Below are 9601 nucleotides of genomic sequence, written 5' to 3' on the forward strand. Positions count from 1 at the left end.
ACACAGAACGCTTTCATTACAGGTCTGACACACAGTCAACGAAGGAAACAGATCTAGAGCAGACAAGTGGAAGTATTCACAAGTGCAAAGACTTTAGTGAGAGTGAAGCTAAACTTCAGACTTTAAACTTTAGCAGGTTTACAGTTAGTAAATATGCACACTGCCATAGATGCATTCATTTCATGTTTAGATTTTTTATCCAACACATTATTCACATCATGTCAGATACATTCTGCTGCAGGACAGTTGTCTCGAACATTCAGTCAGATTCATTCACACAGTTCTAATCTCACTATCTGGGAGCTTCTAGAGGCATTTTGTCGAGACTCATGAAGGATCATCCAATGGAGAGCGCTATCGACACCTGCATTCATAGGTTGTTTTTTGCCATTACATGACAAACATGAATGTCATCATGACATTATAACTACCAGGAATTTGGGATAGCAATAGCCATAGCTGTCTTTTTGTGTATCGTGGGTTTTATGTTTGTTAAGAGAATTTTTATTTTAGTTAAATCATTAAAGTATAATCAAGTAGAAACAAGTATGCCTTATAATCAAGTGTTTATATATTTTCACACGGTAAAGCTTACTGTTGAAAAGAACACAATGTATTCCTTGCTTAAGTGTGTGAGATGTTTGACAAAGACAGGATATATACATGCATTCTTTACTTCAGTGTCTGCGATGTCAGATAAGCATGTATACTGCTGTGTCGTTGTTTTTCAGTTTGTGTGCAGAAGTTAGATAGCTAAGACAATGCCTGAGCTCTCCCCTCTTCAGTTGAAAGAGGAAGTATTATGTAACCCATTTTGCCTTATAAATAAAGCGAGTAAACGGTGCTCGGTGTGTTAGTCTGCTCAGAGACTCTCACCCGTGCGCACGTCTTTGAAACTCTGAAAAAAAAAATAAAAATAAAAATAAAAATTCTCTTAACATTCCCTCCTGATGTTAATATATTTCACATGTTTTACTCAATGCATAGTCACTTGTTAGTCACATTTTCAACTTGCACGTCATTCAGTGAAATAATTAAACAACAAGTTTTTCAAGATTTATTAGGTTTAAGTCTTCCTAGAGCTAGAGGTCAATTTACAGGAAATGATTTAAACGGTGACGTGTTGGGGCCAGACACTCCCCAATTAATACAGGAGCTTAATAACTTGTATGGCAGAATAGAAGTTATTTTAGCCCCAAGGCCAGATTATGGAAAGATAGGAGAGTGCAAACAAAAGGAAGGAGAGACAGCATCAGACTATTTGGATCGCCTACGCCCAGTTTTCAGACAAAACTCAGGGCTAAATTATGATGCCGATCCACTGTCTGCTTTTCAACAACAATTAAAAAATGCCTTCCTAAATGGTCTACTGCCTAAGATAAAAGCACATGTAGACAAACACTGGGTCACTCAAAATACAGGAACCTTGCCTGAAGCCCTACAATATGCTGAGCATGCAGTCAAAATTCAAAAACAAAAAGAAAAAACAGAAGGAGTTTTCATGATTGATCCAGAGACAGGCTTTATAGCCTTCTCAGGACAGCAACACACGGCAGGTTTTAAGCAAAGTAGGGGAAAGCAAAAAGCAGGACAAAGAAGAGATAGAAGAGATATGAGATGTTATAACTGTGGTAAAATCGGGCACTTTGCTCGAAACTGTAGAAATGTAAGCCAAGAACAGGAAGGTGGAGATGACAGGCGCAGACGCCGTGATGAATGACTAGCACAAGAAAAGGGAAGTGAAACAAGTGAAGGGGAAGTTTACAACATTGAACAACTGCTGCTAGGCTCAGAAGCAAAGCCCACCGTTATAGTGCACGTTAACGGGGTCCCAATAAAATTCCTTTGCGACACAGGTGCTTGTAAAACTGTCCTAACAGTAGAAGTCCCAAATTTAACCTCTTCAAAAGATACCTTAATCGTGAAATCAGCCTCAGGACATGTGACAAAACAGCATCTAACCGACCCCCTTTTTATGTCACATAGAGATAGTGGCCGTGCCTGCAAAAATCAGTGCATCTATGATCCATATCTTGGTTCTGATGTACCAGATGACTTCAAACTCTGGACCAAGAGCCAGAAGGTAATACACGCTTTGTTTCCATGGATAGGAGTAGGGAAACACGCACTACGGATAGAAACCCTGGACTATCGTTTTGGATTATTTTTAAATGCTTCAACCCGCATTAATCAAGGACAGAATGAAGAAATTGATGCAATTCGCATCACTGTCATGCAGCACCGAGTGGCTTTAGACATCATTCTCGCAGAGAAAGGTGGTCTCTGCGTATTGTTTAACACTACATGTTGTACCTACATACCTGATAACATCCATTCATTAAACATGACAAATGCTTTGAATGTTTTGAAACAACTGAGCGGCTCTTGGAAATCTCTACTGATTAAAGGCCTGTTGGCCCTTTTCAGTGTGATGTTACTATTTTGCCTTTTCATTGCTTGTATTATCCCATGTCTGAGAAGCATAATGACAAACATGTTCAAGCGTATGTTAGGAAACCATGTCTTGGCTCAGTCAGTTATGGAGGATCCCTATCGTCAGTATGATATGCTGAGTGTGAGAGAGAGAGAAGAAAATCTCTATGACAATCTTGACAAGCTTGTTGTTTAATTATTTCACTGAATGACGTGCAAGTTGAAAATGTGACTAACAAGTGACTATGCATTGAGTAAAACATGTGAAATATATTAACATCAGGAGGGAATGTTAAGAGAATTTTTATTTTAGTTAAATCATTAAAGTATAATCAAGTAGAAACAAGTATGCCTTATAATCAAGTGTTTATATATTTTCACACGGTAAAGCTTACTGTTGAAAAGAACACAATGTATTCCTTGCTTAAGTGTGTGAGATGTTTGACAAAGACAGGATATATACATGCATTCTTTACTTCAGTGTCTGCGATGTCAGATAAGCATGTATACTGCTGTGTCGTTGTTTTTCAGTTTGTGTGCAGAAGTTAGATAGCTAAGACAATGCCTGAGCTCTCCCCTCTTCAGTTGAAAGAGGAAGTATTATGTAACCCATTTTGCCTTATAAATAAAGCGAGTAAACGGTGCTCGGTGTGTTAGTCTGCTCAGAGACTCTCACCCGTGCGCACGTCTTTGAAACTCTGAGTCGGTCTGCCAGTGTCTCATTTCTCTCTTACTGTGTTTGAACAAATTGTCAACCCTTGACAATGTTATTAGTATTGGAAAAGGTGAGATTGAGTCACAAGAAGTGTCAAGCCCAGCACATAACAGTGGTGTGATGCGTGAGTCGACATCATGTGCATGTCAGGTACAGCGCATCCTAAAAGTATTCTCAGTACTTCACTTGTTCCACATTTCTTTCATGTTATAGCCCTTTAAAAAAGATATTAAACACATTTTCACCTCTAAATTCTGCACACAGTACACCAGAATGACCGAGTGAAAAAAGTTGGGTTGAAATATTTCCAAATGTATTTAAAATAAAAAATAAAAATATAACATGTACAAAAGTACTCTATTTTATGGACCATAAGGTACACCACATTATAAGGCGCATTAACCGAAATAAAACAGTCAGATAACTCTAACTTTACTCAACTCATTCTTCTTGCTTCCTCCACTTCCGTAACATTGATTCATTAACCCTTTAAGACCTACCATAGAACCAAGTCTGCCAGAGCTTATATTATATTTTCACATGCTGTGGAGCCATTTTTGGGAGCATTTCAAGTTGCTATACATCAATACAACCATTATAGCCCAAACTTTAATAATATGTCTGCATTAGGTGCATAGTAATTACATAAATTGCAAAAAAGTGCAATAACCTACAAAAAAATTGAAAATCGTTTTTGTTTTTTTAACATATATTTCTTGTTAGAGAAATTTAAGAGGCTTATCCCTCAAAACTGTAAATACAAAAAAGTTGCACAAACTAGTTTCCCACCACAGGAAATTTATTTTAAGTGTCTTCATAGTTTTATTTTTGAAATACACCAATTTTTATATACTGCAGGAAAAACGGAAATAAATATTAAAGTGCAAATTTGCAAAATAACAGCATGTGCATCAAAATAAACTATTTCCAGCAGTGCAATATGACTCCTAAACATCCCAGAAATGACACAAAGTCATGAAGTCAAACATAACTTTTAAAAACACAAGTATAAGCTCATGAGGCCACGATGGTAAAAAAACTACATTTCCGCAAAATGACGTCACTTCCGGTTTCGGGCAGGTTATGCGGTCATGTGATAGTTCGTGCTGATGGACGTAGCAAGTGTTACAAACAGCTGATCGGATCGGCGAAGCGTGTTTCTGGAATATCATGTTTTTGTTGCTGCAAGTGATTTTTATGCAGTTTTTGCAAAGCTAAACTGTGACCTAGGACAAGCTGATGGCATAAGATGTAAGTACAACTCCTCCAGTTTCATATGCAAAAAAAATGATTGCGCTAGCTTACGTGGTTGCAGAGCTACCGGGATTTAAAAATAGTTACGCAAAACAGAGCATGCCCGCTCCGATCGGCACTAAAGGGTTAATGTTGAATTCTCTTGCAGCTGTTCTATTCCCATGTTGTTGCTGTATAATAATAACTAACCTCGTATTGTGGATGGATTATCTCAGTTGTTCTTCTGAATGAAGTTTGGTCCGTTTATAACATCCTTGCATTGTCCCTGATCATCGAGAACCCTCATGTTAACTTTTATGAAGTGGAAAAAAGTTAGCGTTCATCCTCAAGATTCACCATGTTTATGCTAACATAGCTGTGTTGTTAGCAATCACGTAGCACATCATTAAATACCAACTTGTCCAACTTTAATAACCCTACAAAAGTCACTGCTGTTTAGTTTTCTGTCTCATTTATGTTGGAGACAGAAAACTGCTGGTATATAGTTTGAAGTCCACACTTTCAACCCAAGTTCTAATGCAGAGTCTGGGTCACTCTGGGTCACCTCGTGTAATGGCGACTCTGGGCCTGGACTACTGCGGAGTAGTCTATGCCCAATCGGAGTAGTCACAGCAGAGCTATCACCGGGCCAGCCAGGGAAGGCGCTGGCCCATATAGTGGCTGAGCTCCCAACCATCCAAAGGGAGCAGTGATATTATGTTCAGTTTTGCTTCCCCTGTCTTTCAGTCAGATTAGTATCAGTTGCATTCACACCTGTGTTCTATTCCCTTGCCGTACTTTTTGTCTATATATTGTCGGCTTTTCTCTCTGTTCTCTGTCGCTCCTACCTTTTCCTTGTCAATTGTCACAATGGATTGAACAGACACAGACACAGCTTTGAAACTGTGCCCACCATCAGAAACAATGTCCTACAGGATGCCATAGATGGAAGAAGTAGGTCGTGGGCACTGGGCAGCTAGATGGTCTCCAGGGTAGACGGGAGCTTAGTGAACGCCACAAAAACAATCGACAGTAGTCAAAATAGTGTTGTTACCTGCAGACGGAGGAAGGCCGCTTACGAAATCCAATGCTATGTAAGAGCAAGGCCATGTCAGGGATGGCAGAGGTTGTAATAGGCCGCCATAGGGTTGGTTTCCGTGTTTATTCTAGGCAGAGGTTGCACAGACTGAAACGTATTAATGGTTGCTTCGAGGCAGAGATGGCCAACAGAAATAACATCGGAGAAAGATAATAGTGTTGTGGATACCATGATGAAATGGGCAGTGTAGTGCCCGAGGACAGACAAATGTCGGGCTTGTAGGTATCCTAGATTTCTATGTTTTGTTTTGTTTTTTTCATTTTTATGGTTTAACGGTCCAGACGATGAAAGGTTGAACTGTGCCCACCAGCCAGTGCCTCCATACTTCCAAAGTGAGTTCAATTGCCAGAGGTTCCCACTTGGCACTGACCACTTGGTGTCTGTCAGATAGAAAGTTAAAGATCCAGCTGCAGAGAGATCCTAGATCCTGCAGTTTCCTTTTCAGCTTCGAGGGAACGATGGTATTGAATGCAGACCTGTAATCTACAAACAGCATTCTCATACGTGTCTCTCTTCTGCAGGTACGAGAGGGCAGTATGTAGTGTCAGGGCTATGGCATCATCAGTTGTCACTGTATGCAAATTGTAGATGGTCCACTGAGTCAGGTAGTACAGAGCATGCGGTACACAACAGCTGTAGCTGCTTATGTCATGGTTACTAGGTAACAGAAACCACGGGTCGTAGGCTAGACCATCCAATTTCACAGCCTTGCCCTTCTGGTCTACAGGACCTTTGAAGAACTAAGTCTTTGTAGGCCGGGTCCTGCCGGGTCACAAAGTCAGTAACAGTAGTTTGTAATAATTAATTCATCCCTCAGTTCATCATTAATATTATTTAGCAGGGTACCTCTCCATCCACTCCCCCAGCCCGTTTCTCCTGCCAGGATCCAGAAATTTATGGAGTAGTCAGTCATACTACTCACTTAGACGTGTGGTCAGACAACAACTGCACAAAAAACTATTTTTGGCCCACCTTCCTCAAACACGTCTCTGTTGCTGAAACACCAGCGAGCACCGAGTTAAAAAAAACCACACATTTATTTAACTCACCTGAAATCGCACATCCACACTTCCTCCGCTCACACATGCTCCTCTTCTGCCACTCATGCTTTCACTGCACTTCACACTGCCACACTCAGGGGTCCAGGGAGAGGTTCTCAGACAAGTCTGGGAATCTTTATACAAAGACAAGTGTTAATATGAGCCAGAAATATACAACGAGCAAAGTTTAGCCGAGGCTGCATGAACTCAGGGTGTTCAACGATCCAGCGATGAGACACTCTGAGCCACAAACCCTGAATACTGGCCGAGGAGACAGGACTAGTCAGAGCAGGTGCATCAAAGGCGGGAGCCCAATATTGACATCCGCCTAGGCAGGGAGGAGACAGCGAGGAGAAGAGAGAGGGAGAGCGAACACAAAAACAATTTAGAGTCAGCCGGAGAGACTCGGGGACATTGATGCAAAGGTCAGACTTCCTAGTTTTGTTATTTTGCACTTATTTTAGTTTGTTAAAGCCAATAATTAGTTCAGCATTCCCGTTTCTGAGTTCACATTTGGGTCTTTCCTCTGCCAGCCACGCAGCCACCATGGCAGAACTTTACCTCATTATGGACCCAGCAGACTCACATTGTCTCCTGAGGAAATGTGTGCCCAGCTTCAGGGTTGCTGTCAGAGCGTGGTTTATTTAAAGACCTTTTCAACAGACACTTGCAAGTTATTTTTCTTGATGACTTCCTGTCGTCCACAACCTGTTCTGGGACGTTTCCCAACATGGAGTGTTTGGCTCAAGATAAACAAACCTCCATTTGGAACTGTTTCTGACCTTTAGTGACCTTTAACCTTTAGTGACCTCTGACTTTTAGTGACCTCTGACCTTTAGTGACCTCTGACCTTGTGACCTCTGACCTTTAGTGACCTCTGTCCTCCTGTTGCAGGTGTGTGTGTGCTGCTGCTGTCTGCACCGACTGTTTCTGCAGGTGAGTTGATGATGTGAAAACAATCAGTGAGACTCCAAAAGAACACAAATACACTTACTGTGTGTGTGTGTGTGTGTGTGTGTGTGTGTGTGTGTGTCCTCCAGTGTCTCTGTCTGTCAGTCCAAACCTTCAGCAGGTCTTCAGAGGATCTTCTTCAGTGTATCTGAGTTGTGTTGATGATGGACAGACAGCTGATGGATGGACAGTGAAGAGGACCAGAGGAGGACTCACTGAGGACTGTGGAGCAGCTGGGTCAGAGTTTAGTAGGATTAACAGTTCCTTCTGTGTTCTCGATCTCAGTCTCTTCACTGGTGGAAATTTCCTATGTGTAAGCTCATCTGGACATCAGAGTGAAGAACTCTCCATCAGTGTCTCAGGTACAGACAGATGTTCCAGCTGTGTCTCTGTTTCTGTCTGTCTCTGTGTCACTCTGTTTGTGTCTCTGCTGGACAGGCAAAGATGTGATCCTGGAGATTCCTGCACTTCCTGTCATGACAGGAAGTGATGTCACTTTGTGCTGTAGACCCAAAGAGGGAGAAAGACGAAAGTCTCACTTCGTCAGAGATAATGTTACACTTGGATCTGGACCTGAAGGAAAGTGGATTCTCTCTAACGTCCAGCGGTCTGATGAAGGTCTCTACTGGTGTTATACTGATATTCATCCACCTTCTCCTCAGAGCAGACTGAGGGTCAGAGGTCAGGGCACTGACATCATTTCCTGTTTAAAGACAAACTAACCTGCTGACCTGATAATGAACTGACTGAATCATCTTCATCATCTCTCCTGCAGATCCTCCTCCTCCTCCACCCACTACAACCTCATCTCCTGCTTTCTTATTCTTTGGTATTACATCTATAGTAGACTCCCCCTCCCCTCGTTCTTCTGCTCCCCCCATCACCCCTCTTCCTCCCCCTCCCTCTATGTCAGTGCTCAGACTCGTCTTGCACCTGGTGGTCTTCTGTCCATACGTGGCCTGCACTGCTCTGCTGCTGTCCATCTTCGCCACCAGCTCAGGTAGATATGAACAAAGTCTCTCTAATCACTCACTTCAGTGCTCCATCCTTAAGTCTTAACCCTGCCCACAGGTAACACACCTGTCATTTCCATGGAAACGAGCCATCCTGCTGTACAGGATGATGTCACCACTGAGCATCACTTCTGACCTCTGAGCTGACAGGAAGTGAAGGAGCTGGAGCAGCTGGGATGTTCCTGTGTCTGACCCAGAGTCAAACCTGTGGTCTGTAAAGACTCCTCAGTCTGATCTTTGAGTCAGTCGGCTTCTCAGTGAACTGGTCAGCTGGTGACTGGATGGATACAAACATTAACCTTGTGCTTTTATGTGTTTAATGCTTCAAGTGACCAGAAAATGCATTTTTTAGTATGTGTTATACTGTAAGGTCAGATCAGACAACTGGTATGATCAGGTGCTTTGTGAGAGCGGGAATGAAAAGCTGAACTGATCAGTGATTGGATCAAACAGTCTCTGAGTAAGACCTGACTCTGTTTCTGTGTTGATTTATGCTTTAATAAAACATTCGAACATTACAGAGCAGATACTTCAGTGACACGGAGAATCAGAGTCACAGAAACAGGATTGAAGTGATTCAGGAATGTGAGCTATGGCTGATGATGAACTATGGCATTTATTATGGTTTATTGTGTGCTGATGAGGTTAGCCTGAGAGCGCTAACAGCAGTCTGAGCCACAGCCTTAGAGTGTGAGCACCAATAAGCTGTGATGGAAACGGGAGCAAACTGAACATAGTCAAACATCACAGACACAGAGCTGATCCTATCGTGTAGGATCGGGAAGTGGAACCACACGAGGAAACAGCTGACACGGATGCATAATGACACCACAGGGCAAGAGTAGAACTAAGCACACTGAACAAGGGAAACAAGACCTTTCAAAATAAACCTGCAGAGAACGGGACATGACCCAGACTAGACAATATGAGAACGGACAGAGAATACATGACACAAAAGACCAGGACACACATACACCAGGTGACATGAAGAGAATAATCGAATCAGAATAGAATCAGAATACTTTATTGATCCCTGGGAAATTATTTTTTGTTACAGTGCTCCATTTTAAACCAACATTAGACAAGACAGACAATACGCTAACTAAGAATAGTTACA

The sequence above is a fragment of the Astatotilapia calliptera genome, unplaced genomic scaffold, assembly GCF_900246225.1.
Source record: "Astatotilapia calliptera unplaced genomic scaffold, fAstCal1.2 U_scaffold_7, whole genome shotgun sequence".
NCBI lineage: Eukaryota > Metazoa > Chordata > Actinopteri > Cichliformes > Cichlidae > Astatotilapia > Astatotilapia calliptera.